Source organism: Solea solea, chromosome 20 (genome assembly GCF_958295425.1).
Source record: "Solea solea chromosome 20, fSolSol10.1, whole genome shotgun sequence".
NCBI lineage: Eukaryota > Metazoa > Chordata > Actinopteri > Pleuronectiformes > Soleidae > Solea > Solea solea.
The window spans coordinates 8,348,006-8,369,253 of record NC_081153.1 but is presented as its reverse complement, the minus strand read 5'-3'; the positions used below and the strand labels follow the sequence as shown (position 1 = coordinate 8,369,253).

General features: G+C 42.5%; 8 non-coding genes across 8 annotated transcripts; all 8 read left to right on the top strand.

The window, feature by feature from the left end:
- The first annotated feature begins 2,670 nt into the window (after nucleotides 1-2,670).
- LOC131448000 (U6 spliceosomal RNA) lies at nucleotides 2,671-2,776 on the top strand. Its single transcript, XR_009234130.1, has one exon. It is a non-coding gene; the product is annotated as a U6 spliceosomal RNA (small nuclear RNA).
- A 1,997-nt stretch (nucleotides 2,777-4,773) lies between these two features.
- LOC131447999 (U6 spliceosomal RNA) lies at nucleotides 4,774-4,879 on the top strand. The gene has a single exon (XR_009234129.1). It is a non-coding gene; the product is annotated as a U6 spliceosomal RNA (small nuclear RNA).
- Nucleotides 4,880-7,009: 2,130 nt separating this feature from the next.
- On the top strand, nucleotides 7,010-7,115 carry LOC131447998 (U6 spliceosomal RNA). The gene has a single exon (XR_009234128.1). It is a non-coding gene; the product is annotated as a U6 spliceosomal RNA (small nuclear RNA).
- Nucleotides 7,116-9,250: 2,135 nt separating this feature from the next.
- LOC131447997 (U6 spliceosomal RNA) lies at nucleotides 9,251-9,356 on the top strand. Its single transcript, XR_009234127.1, has one exon. It is a non-coding gene; the product is annotated as a U6 spliceosomal RNA (small nuclear RNA).
- A 2,118-nt stretch (nucleotides 9,357-11,474) lies between these two features.
- LOC131447996 (U6 spliceosomal RNA) lies at nucleotides 11,475-11,580 on the top strand. Its single transcript, XR_009234126.1, has one exon. It is a non-coding gene; the product is annotated as a U6 spliceosomal RNA (small nuclear RNA).
- Nucleotides 11,581-13,721: 2,141 nt separating this feature from the next.
- On the top strand, nucleotides 13,722-13,827 carry LOC131447995 (U6 spliceosomal RNA). The gene has a single exon (XR_009234125.1). It is a non-coding gene; the product is annotated as a U6 spliceosomal RNA (small nuclear RNA).
- A 2,119-nt stretch (nucleotides 13,828-15,946) lies between these two features.
- LOC131448001 (U6 spliceosomal RNA) lies at nucleotides 15,947-16,051 on the top strand. Its single transcript, XR_009234131.1, has one exon. It is a non-coding gene; the product is annotated as a U6 spliceosomal RNA (small nuclear RNA).
- A 2,130-nt stretch (nucleotides 16,052-18,181) lies between these two features.
- LOC131447994 (U6 spliceosomal RNA) lies at nucleotides 18,182-18,287 on the top strand. Its single transcript, XR_009234124.1, has one exon. It is a non-coding gene; the product is annotated as a U6 spliceosomal RNA (small nuclear RNA).
- Nucleotides 18,288-21,248: the final 2,961 nt, after the last annotated feature.

Here is a 21,248-nt window from a genome sequence, read left to right as displayed (position 1 = left end):
TACATCTTTCATTGCACCTAGTGGCAAATATTCATATTTCAATCCTACATTCAAGTTAATTAAAGAAATCACCAGTGATTTGGTGGTAGTGTAGCTGGCATCATAGCCAGCCATACAGTTCATCAGGCTTTCATGTAATTAATAGGTTTTTCATTTAGTAACCTCATTTAAATATAAGAATAGTGTACGTTTATTAAAAGGGTTTAATTTGTGTACATAAATAAGGAAGATCACAAAGAAGGTTTAGAAGGCTGTTCAGAAGTTTATTTATTTATATTGTTTAGCGGAACCAATGGGGACGGGGCTTTGTGGTGCTGGCACGCTGCTGCAACATGAGACAGATTGCCTCGCTGGAGACAGAGAAACAGGAGGATAAGTTTTGTGTTGCTGTAAAGACATGGACAAAGTGAAGACCCGTTCAGGTCCTTTCTAATTCCTCTCAAGGTACACGGCCAATGAGGTATGCTCGTTGTTGAATGTTGTTTTCTTTAAATGTATTTATATTTAAGTCTTTATTTGTGACATTTTGATACAAAGATATTTTGTATTTGTGACTTATTTGTTATTATTCTCTGTGACAGGGGTCTCAAACTCAATTTGCCTTGGAGTCTGGGTGAGGCTGGGCCGCATCAAGTAAGTACTCAAAAAAAAGTACAACTGTCCAGTAAGAGACAGTTTTACCCATTCATACACACACACACTAATATATCTGGGAAACAAATAGGCATCAAAAACGACTATATAAAGTGATGATTATTAAATGTAGATGTGACATGAGGGTTTTCTGAATAAAGAGCACTAACGTTTACATTTAACTGTAAATCTTTAAGAATTGACTCCAACTCCCCTTATCACAAATTGTTTACATGGATTTTAGAAACTTATTATTTTCATACATTCTACCTTCATTACTCCATACGTTAATAACTATTACCTCCTCCTTCACTGTTGGTAATTGTCTGCACATCACCACTATTTCCTCTTGAACTGTATATATATACATACATATATGTATATATATGTGTATATATATATATATATATATATATACACACATATATATATTTATATATATATATATATATATATATATATATATATACACATATATATACATCAGAGGTCGCGCTAGACTTTTTCGTTGTCTGTCATTTTGACTGACAGGGTCATAAAAATCCCGTCATAATCAATTTTTACCGGTCACTTTAAATGATAATAATGACATATTCAATTGCATTGTTCATATTGCAGTGGAATATGAACAGTTCACCTGTGGCCTAAACGCACAGTCTCACACCTTCCTCCTGGTCCACATGGACTTAAATCGCGTGCCTGCTTGCGCGTAATTGCGCGTGGTTGGAAATCCCGCAACATGCGCTCCTTCTGCACCAGTGGATCAGCTGCACCGGTCACAGACGCGCTCCAAAGCCTCCTGTCCATAGCTCTTTAACACGCTGACAGCACTACAAGGATAGCGAGATGCATTGAGTACGGTGTCCAGGTCAGAAGTTATGCTCAGATTCTCCGATGTGAATCTTTATTTTGTCGCACAACATTTTTCTATCCTCCCTTCTCAGCCAGGAGAACTCCTGCTCCCACTGAACTCGCCTAACCTCCTTACTGCCGCTTCCTCGCTCCGCTGAGGCCAAGGGCTGAGTTTGTCCTTCATCTGCATCTATCCCTCTTTTTTACCTCTTTTATCAACATAGTTTTTGGGCTTTTTAAAGAAACTTCTGACACTCAACTGCCGTGACATTTTTCTTCTTTTCTACTTTCAACTTACTGTAATATGCTCTTCACCACCAAGTGGTCAGGGGTGTGAGTTGCAATCTGTCAAAATGACGGATGGCCCTCAGATTTTTCCGTCACCGTTTTAAAAAAACGGTCAATGACGGAAAATATTCGGTTAACGCGACCCCTGATATACATATCAGGGTGTCTACAGATATACCTCTGTGATGAAATCCATCTGATCCATCCAGCCATTGATCCTGTATACATATATCTAATTTTGGATTCAATTTGTTAATACGTGTCCATTTGTAATAAGACGTCTTGCAATCATTGAAAGAAGTACGACTCGCCGTTCCAGTTCCAGTCCAGATGCAAAAGACCACATTATGTCAAACTCCGCCTACTCACAAGCATGGCCAAGCGGTCCGACACTGACGCTCTGTGGAAATTTCGTGGTACTGCACATTCATATAATCAAACACACAAGAGGACAAAAAAGGCTGTGCTCAAACCCATGAGCAGATATTTCAGAAGGAAGGGAACGGTAGTGATGTTTGCTAAAGCTCAATAGATGTGGAAAATTTGTTTGTTGAGTTTGTTGGTTCTTTTTTCTCCGGTATGCAGTTTACCAGACTCTAATTTGCATATTACCAATCAGCCCCAGGGAGCTTGCAAAACAACAAACCCGTAAAATATACAAGGAAAAACCTGTCAAATGTACAAGGAAAAACCTGTAAAATGTACAAGGAAAACTGGTAAAAATAAGTCTTATACAGACATAGTTTGTATTGAAAGGCTTATAAACACTAGGCCACTGTTTTAGAGCTTCATAAGAACAAAATGAACGGTTATAACGTCCATAGACCTGCCACCGTGGCTAAACTACATAGTAAACCTCAAGCCCTATATATCTCTCACAGAGAATCTCTTGTGAACGTGTTACTTCGGTAACACATATACTAAAATTGGAACGATACAGAGAAGATTAGCATGGCCCCTGCGCAAGGATGACACGCAAATTCGTGAAGCGTTCCTCATTTTGCATCCAGGCAAAATTGTTATTATTGTTTTTAAAAAGGTCCCTTAACTCCCATTTGAAGTTTCGTGCAGATCGGACAACGTATGGCAAAGTTAGAGGGCACTTCCTGTTTAAAATGGCCGACTTCCTGTTCGGTCGGCGGCGTCTCCGTACACGTGTTCAGGGAAGGTCTCGTAACTCACATATCTAGTTTTGTGTCAATCGGACAATGTTAGATTTGACTTCCTGTTTCGGGCGTTCCACTTCCTGTAGGTAGGTGACCTTATACAGACATGTTCAGGACGGGTCTGGGGTTCCACATACCAAGTTTTAGTTGGATACAACAATCCCTGTTAGAGCAGAATCAAAAACTATAAAGGTAATTCTGTCTGCTGTCACCAGGGGCGCTTTATTTGAAAATGAATATTTTCATATAGACGTGTTCAGGGCCGGACTATCATCAATCCTAGCAAGTTTGGTTCGGATTGGACCAGGATTGGCAAAGTTGTAACAGTTTGTTTTTTTAGTATTTTCTGCCACCACCAGGAGGCGCTGTTGTAAAAATTTACCGTTTTCAGCAACGACCCATCATCAATCCTAGCAAGTTTGGTGGAGATTAGACCTTCCATCGTGAAGTTAAAAGAACTTGGCTTTCTTTTGTGAAAAATATGAATTATCGCCAACTTTGGCGCCCCCTATCTCGAACACCATGCGAGATTTTAAAAAAACGTTTGATAACTTAAGCTCCTCAACTTGTTCACAGTGACCTCACCAAGTTTGAGGGTGATCTCACAAAAGCTCTACGAGTCTATTCAAATATCAGACGCCATATTGTCTGCCGTCACCGGGGGGGGCGCTGTTTTTGGAAGTGAATATTTTCATATAGACGTCTTCAGGGCCGGACTATCATCAATCCTAGCAAGTTTGGTTCAGATCGGACCAGGATTCGCAAAGTTGTAGCATTTTGTTTTTTTGTCGCAATAATCCGACTTTGCAGCATTACCATGGCAACATCATATAACAATATGCCATCATGTTGAGCGTGCATCATCTACCTTGTGTTTGGAGTGTTTTTTCCAAATTTTGAGTTGGATACGATAATCTCTGTAAAGGTTATCCCCAACAAAGCGAGAGTGACTTTTGAGGGGTCATCTGAACTTTTCAACCCCAAACACAAAACGACTCGGCTGACTCAAAACGGAATTCCCTTTCAGAGTCTCCCCGCTGCTGTTTGTTCCCATGTTGTGTTTACTTGACACTATTTGCAGCCTCTCCTAAAGCCATACACGGTGCCAACATGTGCGGTGCAAACGCTGCGCAAAGAAGGGGGGGGGGAAATTGCATGGACACATATATCTAATTTTGGATTCAATTTGTTAATACGTGTCCATTTGTAATAAGACGTCTTGCAATCATTGAAAGAAGTACGACTCGCCGTTCCAGTTCCAGTCCAGATGCAAAAGACCACATTATGTCAAACTCCGCCTACTCACAAGCATGGCCAAGCGGTCCGACACTGACGCTCTGTGGAAATTTCGTGGTACTGCACATTCATATAATCAAACACACAAGAGGACAAAAAAGGCTGTGCTCAAACCCATGAGCAGATATTTCAGAAGGAAGGGAACGGTAGTGATGTTTGCTAAAGCTCAATAGACGTGGAAAATTTGTTTGTTGAGTTTGTTGGTTCTTTTTGCTCCGGTATGCAGTTTACCAGACTCTAATTTGCATATTACCCATCAGCCCCAGGGAGCTTGCAAAACAACAAACCCGTAAAATATACAAGGAAAAACCTGTCAAATGTACAAGGAAAAACCTGTAAAATGTACAAGGAAAACCGGTAAAAACAAGTCTTATACAGACATAGTTTGTATTGAAATGCTTATAAACACTAGGCCACTGTTTTAGAGCTTCATAAGAACAAAATGAACGGTTATAACGTCCATAGACCTGCCACCGTGGCTAAACTACATAGTAAACCTCAAGCCCTATATATCTCTCACAGAGAAACTCTTGTGAACGTGTTACTTCGGTAACACATATACTAAAATTGGAACGATACAGAGAAGATTAGCATGGCCCCTGCGCAAGGATGACACGCAAATTCGTGAAGCGTTCCTCATTTTGCATCCAGGCAAAATTGTTATTATTGTTTTTAAAAAGTGTCACATAGGAGGTTTTGTGCAGATCGGACAACGTATGGCAAAGTTAGAGGACACTTCCTGTTTAAAATGGCCGACTTCCAGTTTGGTCAAAGGCGTGTCCGTAAACGTGTTCAGGGAAGGTCCCTTAACTCCCATTTGAAGTTTCGTGCAGATCGGACAACGTATGGCAAAGTTAGAGGGCACTTCCTGTTTAAAATGGCCGACTTCCTGTTCGGTCGGCGGCGTCTCCGTACACGTGTTCAGGGAAGGTCTCGTAACTCACATATCTAGTTTTGTGTCAATCGGACAATGTTAGATTTGACTTCCTGTTTCGGGCGTTCCACTTCCTGTAGGTAGGTGACCTTATACAGACATGTTCAGGATGGGTCTGGGGTCCCACATACCAAGTTTTAGTTGGATACAACAATCCCTGTTAGAGCAGAATCAAAAACTATAAAGGTAATTCTGTCTGCTGTCACCAGGGGCGCTTTATTTGAAAATGAATATTTTCATATAGACGTGTTCAGGGCCGGATTATCATCAATCCTAGCAAGTTTGGTTCGGATTGGACCAGGATTGGCAAAGTTGTAACAGTTTGTTTTTTTAGTATTTTCTGCCACCACCAGGAGGCGCTGTTGTAAATATTTACCGTTTTCAGCAACGACCCATCATCAATCCTAGCAAGTTTGGTGGAGATTAGACCTTCCATCGTGAAGTTAAAAGAACTTGGCTTTCTTTTGTGAAAAATATGAATTATCGCCAACTTTGGCGCCCCCTATCTCGAACACCATGCGAGATTTAAAAAAAACGTTTGATAACTTAAGCTCCTCAACTTGTTCACAGTGACCTCACCAAGTTTGAGGGTGATCTCACAAAAGCTCTACGAGTCTATTCAAATATCAGACGCCATATTGTCTGCTGTCACCGGGGGGGGGGGGGGGGGGGGCGCTGTTTTTGGAAGTGAATATTTTCATATAGACGTCTTCAGGGCCGGACTATCATCAATCCTAGCAAGTTTGGTTCAGATCGGACCAGGATTCGCAAAGTTGTAGCATTTTGTTTTTTTGTCGCAATAATCCGACTTTGCAGCATTACCATGGCAACATCATATAACAATATGCCATCATGTTGAGCGTGCATCATCTACCTTGTGTTTGGAGTGTTTTTTCCAAATTTTGAGTTGGATACGATAATCTCTGGAAAGGTTATCCCCAACAAAGCGAGAGTGACTTTTGAGGGGTCATCTGAACTTTTCAACCCCAAACACAAAACGACTCGGCTGACTCAAAACGGAATTCCCTTTCAGAGTCTCCCCGCTGCTGTTTGTTCCCATGTTGTGTTTACTTGACACTATTTGCAGCCTCTCCTAAAGCCATACACGGTGCCAACATGTGCGGTGCAAACGCTGCGCAAAGAAGGGGGGGGGGAAATTGCATGGACACATATATCTAATTTTGGATTCAATTTGTTAATACGTGTCCATTTGTAATAAGACGTCTTGCAATCATTGAAAGAAGTACGACTCGCCGTTCCAGTTCCAGTCCAGATGCAAAAGACCACATTATGTCAAACTCCGCCTACTCACAAGCATGGCCAAGCGGTCCGACACTGACGCTCTGTGGAAATTTCGTGGTACTGCACATTCATATAATCAAACACACAAGAGGACAAAAAAGGCTGTGCTCAAACCCATGAGCAGATATTTCAGAAGGAAGGGAACGGTAGTGATGTTTGCTAAAGCTCAATAGACGTGGAAAATTTGTTTGTTGAGTTTGTTGGTTCTTTTTGCTCCGGTATGCAGTTTACCAGACTCTAATTTGCATATTACCCATCAGCCCCAGGGAGCTTGCAAAACAACAAACCCGTAAAATATACAAGGAAAAACCTGTCAAATGTACAAGGAAAAACCTGTAAAATGTACAAGGAAAACCGGTAAAAACAAGTCTTATACAGACATAGTTTGTATTGAAATGCTTATAAACACTAGGCCACTGTTTTAGAGCTTCATAAGAACAAAATGAACGGTTATAACGTCCATAGACCTGCCACCGTGGCTAAACTACATAGTAAACCTCAAGCCCTATATATCTCTCACAGAGAATCTTTTGTGAACGTGTTACTTCGGTAACACATATACTAAAATTGGAACGATACAGAGAAGATTAGCATGGCCCCTGCGCAAGGATGACACGCAAATTCGTGAAGCGTTCCTCATTTTGCATCCAGGCAAAATTGTTATTATTGTTTTTAAAAAGTGTCACATAGGAGGTTTTGTGCAGATCGGACAACGTATGGCAAAGTTAGAGGGCACTTCCTGTTTAAAATGGCCGACTTCCAGTTTGGTCAAAGGCGTGTCCGTAAACGTGTTCAGGGAAGGTCCCTTAACTCCCATTTGAAGTTTCGTGCAGATCGGACAACGTATGGCAAAGTTAGAGGGCACTTCCTGTTTAAAATGGCCGACTTCCTGTTCGGTCGGCGGCGTCTCCGTACACGTGTTCAGGGAAGGTCTCGTAACTCACATATCTAGTTTTGTGTCAATCGGACAATGTTAGATTTGACTTCCTGTTTCGGGCGTTCCACTTCCTGTAGGTAGGTGACCTTATACAGACATGTTCAGGACGGGTCTGGGGTCCCACATACCAAGTTTTAGTTGGATACAACAATCCCTGTTAGAGCAGAATCAAAAACTATAAAGGTAATTCTGTCTGCTGTCACCAAGGGCGCTTTATTTGAAAATGAATATTTTCATATAGACGTGTTCAGGGCCGGACTATCATCAATCCTAGCAAGTTTGGTTCGGATTGGACCAGGATTGGCAAAGTTGTAACAGTTTGTTTTTTTAGTATTTTCTGCCACCACCAGGAGGCGCTGTTGTAAAAATTTACCGTTTTCAGCAACGACCGATCATCAATCCTAGCAAGTTTGGTGGAGATTAGACCTTCCATCGTGAAGTTAAAAGAACTTGGCTTTCTTTTGTGAAAAATATGAATTATCGCCAACTTTGGCGCCCCCTATCTCGAACACCATGCGAGATTTAAAAAAAACGTTTGATAACTTAAGCTCCTCAACTTGTTCACAGCGACCTCACCAAGTTTGAGGGTGATCTCACAAAAGCTCTACGAGTCTATTCAAATATCAGACGCCATATTGTCTGCCGTCACCGGGGGGGGGGGGGGGGGGGGCGCTGTTTTTGGAAGTGAATATTTTCATATAGACGTCTTCAGGGCCGGACTATCATCAATCCTAGCAAGTTTGGTTCAGATCGGACCAGGATTCGCAAAGTTGTAGCATTTTGTTTTTTTGTCGCAATAATCCGACTTTGCAGCATTACCATGGCAACATCATATAACAATATGCCATCATGTTGAGCGTGCATCATCTACCTTGTGTTTGGAGTGTTTTTTCCAAATTTTGAGTTGGATACGATAATCTCTGGAAAGGTTATCCCCAACAAAGCGAGAGTGACTTTTGAGGGGTCATCTGAACTTTTCAACCCCAAACACAAAACGACTCGGCTGACTCAAAACGGAATTCCCTTTCAGAGTCTCCCCGCTGCTGTTTGTTCCCATGTTGTGTTTACTTGACACTATTTGCAGCCTCTCCTAAAGCCATACACGGTGCCAACATGTGCGGTGCAAACGCTGCGCAAAGAAGGGGGGGGGAAATTGCATGGACACATATATCTAATTTTGGATTCAATTTGTTAATACGTGTCCATTTGTAATAAGACGTCTTGCAATCATTGAAAGAAGTACGACTCGCCGTTCCAGTTCCAGTCCAGATGCAAAAGACCACATTATGTCAAACTCCGCCTACTCACAAGCATGGCCAAGCGGTCCGACACTGACGCTCTGTGGAAATTTCGTGGTACTGCACATTCATATAATCAAACACACAAGAGGACAAAAAAGGCTGTGCTCAAACCCATGAGCCCATGAGCAGATATTTCACAAGGAAGGGAACGGTAGTGATGTTTGCTAAAGCTCAATAGACGTGGAAAATTTGTTTGTTGAGTTTGTTGGTTCTTTTTTCTCCGGTATGCAGTTTACCAGACTCTAATTTGCATATTACCCATCAGCCCAGGAGCTTGCAAAACAACAAACCCGTAAAATATACAAGGAAAAACCTGTCAAATGTACAAGGAAAAACCTGTAAAATGTACAAGGAAAACCGGTAAAAACAAGTCTTATACAGACATAGTTTGTATTGAAATGCTTATAAACACTAGGCCACTGTTTTAGAGCTTCATAAGAACAAAATGAACGGTTATAACGTCCATAGACCTGCCACCGTGGCTAAACTACATAGTAAACCTCAAGCCCTATATATCTCTCACAGAGAATCTTTTGTGAACGTGTTACTTCGGTAACACATATACTAAAATTGGAACGATACAGAGAAGATTAGCATGGCCCCTGCGCAAGGATGACACGCAAATTCGTGAAGCGTTCCTCATTTTGCATCCAGGCAAAATTGTTATTATTGTTTTTAAAAGTGTCACATAGGAGGTTTTGTGCAGATCGGACAACGTATGGCAAAGTTAGAGGGCACTTCCTGTTTAAAATGGCCGACTTCCAGTTTGGTCAAAGGCGTGTCCGTAAACGTGTTCAGGGAAGGTCCCTTAACTCCCATTTGAAGTTTCGTGCAGATCGGACAACGTATGGCAAAGTTAGAGGGCACTTCCTGTTTAAAATGGCGACTTCCTGTTCGGTCGGCGGCGTCTCCGTACACGTGTTCAGGAAGGTCTCGTAACTCACATATCTAGTTTTGTGTCAATCGGACAATGTTAGATTTGACTTCCTGTTTCGGGCGTTCCACTTCCTGTAGGTAGGTGACCTTATACAGACATGTTCAGGACGGGTCTGGGGTCCCACATACCAAGTTTTAGTTGGATACAACAATCCCTGTTAGAGCAGAATCAAAAACTATAAAGGTAATTCTGTCTGCTGTCACCAAGGGCGCTTTATTTGAAAATGAATATTTTCATATAGACGTGTTCAGGGCCGACTATCATCAATCCTAGCAAGTTTGGTTCGGATTGGACCAGGATTGGCAAAGTTGTAACAATTTGTTTTTTTAGTATTTTCTGCCACCACCAGGAGGCGCTGTTGTAAAAATTTACCGTTTTCAGCAACGACCGATCATCAATCCTAGCAAGTTTGGTGAGATTAGACCTTCCATCGTGAAGTTAAAAGAACTTGGCTTTCTTTTGTGAAAAATATGAATTATCGCCAACTTGGCGCCCCCTATCTCGAACACCATGCGAGATTTAAAAAAAACGTTTGATAACTTAAGCTCTCAACTTGTTCACAGCGACCTCACCAAGTTTGAGGGTGATCTCACAAAAGCTCTACGAGTCTATTCAAATATCAGACGCCATATTGTCTGCCGTCACCGGGGGGGGGGGGGGGGGCGCTGTTTTTGGAAGTGAATATTTTCATATAGACGTCTTCAGGGCCGGACTATCATCATTCCTAGCAAGTTTGGTTCAGATCGGACCAGGATTCGCAAAGTTGTAGCATTTTGTTTTTTTGTCGCAATAATCCGACTTTGCAGCATTACCATGGCAACATCATATAACAATATGCCATCATGTTGAGCGTGCATCATCTACCTTGTGTTTGGAGTGTTTTTTCCAAATTTTGAGTTGGATACGATAATCTCTGGAAAGGTTATCCCCAACAAAGCGAGAGTGACTTTTGAGGGGTCATCTGAACTTTTCAACCCCAACACAAAACGACTCGGCTGACTCAAAACGGAATTCCCTTTCAGAGTCTCCCCGCTGCTGTTTGTTCCCATGTTGTGTTTACTTGACACTATTTGCAGCCTCTCCTAAAGCCATACACGGTGCCAACATGTGCGGTGCAAACGCTGCGCAAAGAAGGGGGGGGGAAATTGCATGGACACATATATCTAATTTTGGATTCAATTTGTTAATACGTGTCCATTTGTAATAAGACGTCTTGCAATCATTGAAAGAAGTACGACTCGCCGTTCCAGTTCCAGTCCAGATGCAAAAGACCACATTATGTCAAACTCCGCCTACTCACAAGCATGGCCAAGCGGTCCGACACTGACGCTCTGTGGAAATTTCGTGGTACTGCACATTCATATAATCAAACACACAAGAGGACAAAAAAGGCTGTGCTCAAACCCATGAGCAGATATTTCACAAGGAAGGGAACGGTAGTGATGTTTGCTAAAGCTCAATAGACGTGGAAAATTTGTTTGTTGAGTTTGTTGGTTCTTTTTGCTCCGGTATGCAGTTTACCAGACTCTAATTTGCATATTACCCATCAGCCCCAGGGAGCTTGCAAAACAACAAACCCGTAAAATATACAAGGAAAAACCTGTCAAATGTACAAGGAAAAACCTGTAAAATGTACAAGGAAAACCGGTAAAAACAAGTCTTATACAGACATAGTTTGTATTGAAATGCTTATAAACACTAGGCCACTGTTTTAGAGCTTCATAAGAACAAAATGAACGGTTATAACGTCCATAGACCTGCCACCGTGGCTAAACTACATAGTAAACCTCAAGCCCTATATATCTCTCACAGAGAATCTCTTGTGAACGTGTTACTTCGGTAACACATATACTAAAATTGGAACGATACAGAGAAGATTAGCATGGCCCCTGCGCAAGGATGACACGCAAATTCGTGAAGCGTTCCTCATTTTGCATCCAGGCAAAATTGTTATTATTGTTTTTAAAAAGTGTCACATAGGAGGTTTTGTGCAGATCGGACAACGTATGGCAAAGTTAGAGGGCACTTCCTGTTTAAAATGGCCGACTTCCAGTTTGGTCAAAGGCGTGTCCGTAAACGTGTTCAGGGAAGGTCCCTTAACTCCCATTTGAAGTTTCGTGCAGATCGGACAACGTATGGCAAAGTTAGAGGGCACTTCCTGTTTAAAATGGCCGACTTCCTGTTCGGTCGGCGGCGTCTCCGTACACGTGTTCAGGGAAGGTCTCGTAACTCACATATCTAGTTTTGTGTCAATCGGACAATGTTAGATTTGACTTCCTGTTTCGGGCGTTCCACTTCCTGTAGGTAGGTGACCTTATACAGACATGTTCAGGATGGGTCTGGGGTCCCACATACCAAGTTTTAGTTGGATACAACAATCCCTGTTAGAGCAGAATCAAAAACTATAAAGGTAATTCTGTCTGCTGTCACCAGGGGCGCTTTATTTGAAAATGAATATTTTCATATAGACGTGTTCAGGGCCGGATTATCATCAATCCTAGCAAGTTTGGTTCGGATTGGACCAGGATTGGCAAAGTTGTAACAGTTTGTTTTTTTAGTATTTTCTGCCACCACCAGGAGGCGCTGTTGTAAATATTTACCGTTTTCAGCAACGACCCATCATCAATCCTAGCAAGTTTGGTGGAGATTAGACCTTCCATCGTGAAGTTAAAAGAACTTGGCTTTCTTTTGTGAAAAATATGAATTATCGCCAACTTTGGCGCCCCCTATCTCGAACACCATGCGAGATTTAAAAAAAACGTTTGATAACTTAAGCTCCTCAACTTGTTCACAGTGACCTCACCAAGTTTGAGGGTGATCTCACAAAAGCTCTACGAGTCTATTCAAATATCAGACGCCATATTGTCTGCTGTCACCGGGGGGGGGGGGGGGGGGGCGCTGTTTTTGGAAGTGAATATTTTCATATAGACGTCTTCAGGGCCGGACTATCATCAATCCTAGCAAGTTTGGTTCAGATCGGACCAGGATTCGCAAAGTTGTAGCATTTTGTTTTTTTGTCGCAATAATCCGACTTTGCAGCATTACCATGGCAACATCATATAACAATATGCCATCATGTTGAGCGTGCATCATCTACCTTGTGTTTGGAGTGTTTTTTCCAAATTTTGAGTTGGATACGATAATCTCTGGAAAGGTTATCCCCAACAAAGCGAGAGTGACTTTTGAGGGGTCATCTGAACTTTTCAACCCCAAACACAAAACGACTCGGCTGACTCAAAACGGAATTCCCTTTCAGAGTCTCCCCGCTGCTGTTTGTTCCCATGTTGTGTTTACTTGACACTATTTGCAGCCTCTCCTAAAGCCATACACGGTGCCAACATGTGCGGTGCAAACGCTGCGCAAAGAAGGGGGGGGGAAATTGCATGGACACATATATCTAATTTTGGATTCAATTTGTTAATACGTGTCCATTTGTAATAAGACGTCTTGCAATCATTGAAAGAAGTACGACTCGCCGTTCCAGTTCCAGTCCAGATGCAAAAGACCACATTATGTCAAACTCCGCCTACTCACAAGCATGGCCAAGCGGTCCGACACTGACGCTCTGTGGAAATTTCGTGGTACTGCACATTCATATAATCAAACACACAAGAGGACAAAAAAGGCTGTGCTCAAACCCATGAGCAGATATTTCACAAGGAAGGGAACGGTAGTGATGTTTGCTAAAGCTCAATAGACGTGGAAAATTTGTTTGTTGAGTTTGTTGGTTCTTTTTTCTCCGGTATGCAGTTTACCAGACTCTAATTTGCATATTACCCATCAGCCCCAGGGAGCTTGCAAAACAACAAACCCGTAAAATATACAAGGAAAAACCTGTCAAATGTACAAGGAAAAACCTGTAAAATGTACAAGGAAAACCGGTAAAAACAAGTCTTATACAGACATAGTTTGTATTGAAATGCTTATAAACACTAGGCCACTGTTTTAGAGCTTCATAAGAACAAAATGAACGGTTATAACGTCCATAGACCTGCCACCGTGGCTAAACACCGTGGCTAAACTACATAGTAAACCTCAAGCCCTATATATCTCTCACAGAGAATCTCTTGTGAACGTGTTACTTCGGTAACACATATACTAAAATTGGAACGATACAGAGAAGATTAGCATGGCCCCTGCGCAAGGATGACACGCAAATTCGTGAAGCGTTCCTCATTTTGCATCCAGGCAAAATTGTTATTATTGTTTTTAAAAAGTGTCACATAGGAGGTTTGTGCAGATCGGACAACGTATGGCAAAGTTAGAGGGCACTTCCTGTTTAAATGGCCGACTTCCAGTTTGGTCAAAGGCGTGTCCGTAAACGTGTTCAGGGAAGGTCCCTTAACTCCCATTTGAAGTTTCGTGCAGATCGGACAACGTATGGCAAAGTTAGAGGGCACTTCCTGTTTAAAATGGCCGACTTCCTGTTCGGTCGGCGGCGTCTCCGTACACGTGTTCAGGAAGGTCTCGTAACTCACATATCTAGTTTTGTGTCAATCGGACAATGTTAGATTTGACTTCCTGTTTCGGGCGTTCCACTTCCTGTAGGTAGGTGACCTTATACAGACATGTTCAGGACGGGTCTGGGGTCCCACATACCAAGTTTTAGTTGGATACAACAATCCCTGTTAGAGCAGAATCAAAACTATAAAGGTAATTCTGTCTGCTGTCACCAGGGGCGCTTTATTTGAAAATGAATATTTTCATATAGACGTGTTCAGGGCCGGACTATCATCAATCCTAGCAAGTTTGGTTCGGATTGGACCAGGATTGGCAAAGTTGTAACAGTTTGTTTTTTAGTATTTTCTGCCACCACCAGGAGGCGCTGTTGTAAAAATTTACCGTTTTCAGCAACGACCGATCATCAATCCTAGCAAGTTTGGTGGAGATTAGACCTTCCATCGTGAAGTTAAAAGAACTTGGCTTTCTTTTGTGAAAAATATGAATTATCGCCAACTTTGGCGCCCCCTATCTCGAACACCATGCGAGATTTAAAAAAAAACGTTTGATAACTTAAGCTCCTCAACTTGTCACAGTGACCTCACCAAGTTTGAGGGTGATCTCACAAAAGCTCTACGAGTCTATTCAAATATCAGACGCCATATTGTCTGCCGTCACCGGGGGGGGGGGGGGGGGGCGCTGTTTTTGGAAGTGAATATTTTCATATAGACGTCTTCAGGGCCGGACTATCATCAATCCTAGCAAGTTTGGTTCAGATCGGACCAGGATTCGCAAAGTTGTAGCATTTTGTTTTTTTGTCGCAATAATCCGACTTTGCAGCATTACCATGGCAACATCATATAACAATATGCCATCATGTTGAGCGTGCATCATCTACCTTGTGTTTGGAGTGTTTTTTCCAAATTTTGAGTTGGATACGATAATCTCTGTAAAGGTTATCCCCAACAAAGCGAGAGTGACTTTTGAGGGGTCATCTGAACTTTTCAACCCCAAACACAAACGACTCGGCTGACTCAAAACGGAATTCCCTTTCAGAGTCTCCCCGCTGCTGTTTGTTCCCATGTTGTGTTTACTTGACACTATTTGCAGCCTCTCCTAAAGCCATACACGGTGCCAACATGTGCGGTGCAAACGCTGCGCAAAGAAGGGGGGGGAAATTGCATGGACACATATATCTAATTTTGGATTCAATTTGTTAATACGTGTCCATTTGTAATAAGACGTCTTGCAATCATTGAAAGAAGTACGACTCGCCGTTCAGTTCCAGTCCAGATGCAAAAGACCACATTATGTCAAACTCCGCCTACTCACAAGCATGGCCAAGCGGTCCGACACTGACGCTCTGTGGAAATTTCGTGGTACTGCACATTCATATAATCAAACACACAAGAGGACAAAAAAGGCTGTGCTCAAACCCATGAGCAGATATTTCACAAGGAAGGGAACGGTAGTGATGTTTGCTAAAGCTCAATAGACGTGGAAAATTTGTTTGTTGAGTTTGTTGGTTCTTTTTTCTCCGGTATGCAGTTTACCAGACTCTAATTTGCATATTACCCATCAGCCCCAGGGAGCTTGCAAAACAACAAACCCGTAAAATATACAAGGAAAAACCTGTCAAATGTACAAGGAAAAACCTGTAAAATGTACAAGGAAAACCGGTAAAACAAGTCTTATACAGACATAGTTTGTATTGAAATGCTTATAAACACTAGGCCACTGTTTTAGAGCTTCATAAGAACAAAATGAACGGTTATAACGTCCATAGACCTGCCACCGTGGCTAAACTACATAGTAAACCTCAAGCCCTATATATCTCTCACAGAGAATCTCTTGTGAACATGTTACTTCGGTAACACATATACTAAAATTGGAACGATACAGAGAAGATTAGCATGGCCCCTGCGCAAGGATGACACGCAAATTCGTGAAGCGTTCCTCATTTTGCATCCAGGCAAAATTGTTATTATTGTTTTTAAAAAGTGTCACATAGGAGGTTTTGTGCAGATCGGACAACGTATGGCAAAGTTAGAGGGCACTTCCTGTTTAAAATGGCCGACTTCCAGTTTGGTCAAAGGCGTGTCCGTAAACGTGTTCAGGGAAGGTCCCTTAACTCCCATTTGAAGTTTCGTGCAGATCGGACAACGTATGGCAAAGTTAGAGGGCACTTCCTGTTTAAAATGGCCGACTTCCTGTTCGGTCGGCGGCGTCTCCGTACACGTGTTCAGGGAAGGTCTCGTAACTCACATATCTAGTTTTGTGTCAATCGGACAATGTTAGATTTGACTTCCTGTTTCGGGCGTTCCACTTCCTGTAGGTAGGTGACCTTATACAGACATGTTCAGGACGGGTCTGGGGTCCCACATACCAAGTTTTAGTTGGATACAACAATCCCTGTTAGAGCAGAATCAAAAACTATAAAGGTAATTCTGTCTGCTGTCACCAAGGGCGCTTTATTTGAAAATGAATATTTTCATATAGACGTGTTCAGGGCCGGACTATCATCAATCCTAGCAAGTTTGGTTCGGATTGGACCAGGATTGGCAAAGTTGTAACAGTTTGTTTTTATAGTATTTTCTGCCACCACCAGGAGGCGCTGTTGTAAAAATTTACCGTTTTCAGCAACGACCGATCATCAATCCTAGCAAGTTTGGTGGAGATTAGACCTTCCATCGTGAAGTTAAAAGAACTTGGCTTTCTTTTGTGAAAAATATGAATTATCGCCAACTTTGGCGCCCCCTATCTCGAACACCATGCGAGATTTAAAAAAAACGTTTGATAACTTAAGCTCCTCAACTTGTTCACAGCGACCTCACCAAGTTTGAGGGTGATCTCACAAAAGCTCTACGAGTCTATTCAAATATCAGACGCCATATTGTCTGCCGTCACCGGGGGGGGGGGGGGGGGGGGGCGCTGTTTTTGGAAGTGAATATTTTCATATAGACGTCTTCAGGGCCGGACTATCATCAATCCTAGCAAGTTTGGTTCAGATCGGACCAGGATTCGCAAAGTTGTAGCATTTTGTTTTTTTGTCGCAATAATCCGACTTTGCAGCATTACCATGGCAACATCATATAACAATATGCCATCATGTTGAGCGTGCATCATCTACCTTGTGTTTGGAGTGTTTTTTCCAAATTTTGAGTTGGATACGATAATCTCTGGAAAGGTTATCCCCAACAAAGCGAGAGTGACTTTTGAGGGGTCATCTGAACTTTTCAACCCCAAACACAAAACGACTCGGCTGACTCAAAACGGAATTCCCTTTCAGAGTCTCCCCGCTGCTGTTTGTTCCCATGTTGTGTTTACTTGACACTATTTGCAGCCTCTCCTAAAGCCATACACGGTGCCAACATGTGCGGTGCAAACGCTGCGCAAAGAAGGGGGGGGGAAATTGCATGGACACATATATCTAATTTTGGATTCAATTTGTTAATACGTGTCCATTTGTAATAAGACGTCTTGCAATCATTGAAAGAAGTACGACTCGCCGTTCCAGTTCCAGTCCAGATGCAAAAGACCACATTATGTCAAACTCCGCCTACTCACAAGCATGGCCAAGCGGTCCGACACTGACGCTCTGTGGAAATTTCGTGGTACTGCACATTCATATAATCAAACACACAAGAGGACAAAAAAGGCTGTGCTCAAACCCATGAGCAGATATTTCACAAGGAAGGGAACGGTAGTGATGTTTGCTAAAGCTCAATAGACGTGGAAAATTTGTTTGTTGAGTTTGTTGGTTCTTTTTTCTCCGGTATGCAGTTTACCAGACTCTAATTTGCATATTACCCATCAGCCCCAGGGAGCTTGCAAAACAACAAACCCGTAAAATATACAAGGAAAAACCTGTCAAATGTACAAGGAAAAACCTGTAAAATGTACAAGGAAAACCGGTAAAAACAAGTCTTATACAGACATAGTTTGTATTGAAATGCTTATAAACACTAGGCCACTGTTTTAGAGCTTCATAAGAACAAAATGAACGGTTATAACGTCCATAGACCTGCCACCGTGGCTAAACTACATAGTAAACCTCAAGCCCTATATATGTCTCACAGAGAATCTTTTGTGAACGTGTTACTTCGGTAACACATATACTAAAATTGGAACGATACAGAGAAGATTAGCATGGCCCCTGCGCAAGGATGACACGCAAATTCGTGAAGCGTTCCTCATTTTGCATCCAGGCAAAATTGTTATTATTGTTTTTAAAAAGTGTCACATAGGAGGTTTTGTGCAGATCGGACAACGTATGGCAAAGTTAGAGGGCACTTCCTGTTTAAAATGGCCGACTTCCAGTTTGGTCAAAGGCGTGTCCGTAAACGTGTTCAGGGAAGGTCCCTTAACTCCCATTTGAAGTTTCGTGCAGATCGGACAACGTATGGCAAAGTTAGAGGGCACTTCCTGTTTAAAATGGCCGACTTCCGGTTCGGTCGGCGGCGTCTCCGTACACGTGTTCAGGGAAGGTCTCGTAACTCACATATCTAGTTTTGTGTCAATCGGACAATGTTAGATTTGACTTCCTGTTTCGGGCGTTCCACTTCCTGTAGGTAGGTGACCTTATACAGACATGTTCAGGACGGGTCTGGGGTCCCACATACCAAGTTTTAGTTGGATACAACAATCCCTGTTAGAGCAGAATCAAAAACTATAAAGGTAATTCTGTCTGCTGTCACCAGGGGCGCTTTATTTGAAAATGAATATTTTCATATAGACGTGTTCAGGGCCGGACTATCATCAATCCTAGCAAGTTTGGTTCGGATTGGACCAGGATTGGCAAAGTTGTAACAGTTTGTTTTTTTAGTATTTTCTGCCACCACCAGGAGGCGCTGTTGTAAAAATTTACCGTTTTCAGCAACGACCGATCATCAATCCTAGCAAGTTTGGTGGAGATTAGACCTTCCATCGTGAAGTTAAAAGAACTTGGCTTTCTTTTGTGAAAAATATGAATTATCGCCAACTTTGGCGCCCCCTATCTCGAACACCATGCGAGATTTAAAAAAAAACGTTTGATAACTTAAGCTCCTCAACTTGTTCACAGTGACCTCACCAAGTTTGAGGGTGATCTCACAAAAGCTCTACGAGTCTATTCAAATATCAGACGCCATATTGTCTGCCGTCACCGGGGGGGGGGGGGGGGGCGCTGTTTTTGGAAGTGAATATTTTCATATAGACGTCTTCAGGGCCGGACTATCATCAATCCTAGCAAGTTTGGTTCAGATCGGACCAGGATTCGCAAAGTTGTAGCATTTTGTTTTTTTGTCGCAATAATCCGACTTTGCAGCATTACCATGGCAACATCATATAACAATATGCCATCATGTTGAGCGTGCATCATCTACCTTGTGTTTGGAGTGTTTTTTCCAAATTTTGAGTTGGATACGATAATCTCTGGAAAGGTTATCCCCAACAAAGCGAGAGTGACTTTTGAGGGGTCATCTGAACTTTTCAACCCCAAACACAAAACGACTCGGCTGACTCAAAACGGAATTCCCTTTCAGAGTCTCCCCGCTGCTGTTTGTTCCCATGTTGTGTTTACTTGACACTATTTGCAGCCTCTCCTAAAGCCATACACGGTGCCAACATGTGCGGTGCAAACGCTGCGCAAAGAAGGGGGGGGGAAATTGCATGGACACATATATCTAATTTTGGATTCAATTTGTTAATACGTGTCCATTTGTAATAAGACGTCTTGCAATCATTGAAAGAAGTACGACTCGCCGTTCCAGTTCCAGTCCAGATGCAAAAGACCACATTATGTCAAACTCCGCCTACTCACAAGCATGGCCAAGCGGTCCGACACTGACGCTCTGTGGAAATTTCGTGGTACTGCACATTCATATAATCAAACACACAAGAGGACAAAAAAGGCTGTGCTCAAACCCATGAGCAGATATTTCACAAGGAAGGGAACGGTAGTGATGTTTGCTAAAGCTCAATAGACGTGGAAAATTTGTTTGTTGAGTTTGTTGGTTCTTTTTGCTCCGGTATGCAGTTTACCAGACTCTAATTTGCATATTACCCATCAGCCCCAGGGAGCTTGCAAAACAACAAACCCGTAAAATATACAAGGAAAAACCTGTCAAATGTACAAGTAAAAACCCCGGGTCCCCGGCCGCGGACCGCCGGTGGCCCCGCCGCCCGTTCTGGCCGCACGCCGCGAAATTCGGAATAATTGTTCCGAATTGGCATTTTTTACGCCGCGCAGGACAGGCGGACAAACAACTCTATCCGGTGTTCGCGAGTTCGCGTCCCACCCGGCCGGCCATTATTTAGTAAGAATTATGAGACCACAATAAAACTGTAATGATGACACTAAGATAATAGATAGATTATTATTATCATTGTTATTATTATTTGTTGTTGTTGTTGTTGTTTGGTGGTGGTGGTGTTATTAATACAATAATACTGACACCATTTATGCTTATGCCCTGCAGACTTGAAAATGGTGGGTGATCGGCCGCTCCTCCAGCTATTTCTTCTGAATATTTCTTCTGTTCCAATGTCAACTCCAATGTTGCGAGTTTGAATACAACCTCCCCAAGTGAACGCTTTAGAAAGCGCCAATGTGATTTCGTTCATGATGCTACAATGTGTGTGTGTGTGTGTGTGTGTGCGTGCGTGCAAGCAATAAAACTTTAGACCTTCATTTATTGTTGTTCATTCATTTATTAAATGTCACTACAATAACACCATTTATGCCTGCCGACTGAAGAAGAAAGCCAGCAGCAACATTGGTTTGACATTGACATTGTTTTGATATGTGTGAGGGAGGAAGCCATAGAACATTTCGTTAGTCTAATGGCAATAAAGAAAAACATGATGTACACATTGTTTTCCACTACACACATAATATTCACAACAGTTTGCTTTCTTTAGGTCTCTCATCTCAGCCAGCCACTGCTTCACACTTTTGCCGGAATAAAGGGCACAGAAATTTCTCCCCTCAAACCTGCTGTGCCCAAAGTCCTTTTGTGATGGCTGGAGGCACAGCTGGCAGCTGTGCACCTTGTGCTGCTTGTGCTTCCGTCTACGGGTAGGAGGAACAGGCACAGGCACAGGGGTAGGAGGCGCAGATGGGCCGGGGATGGAAGAGCTGGAGGAGACGGGACAACACTGGCGCTTCCTCCCCAAAGGCTCA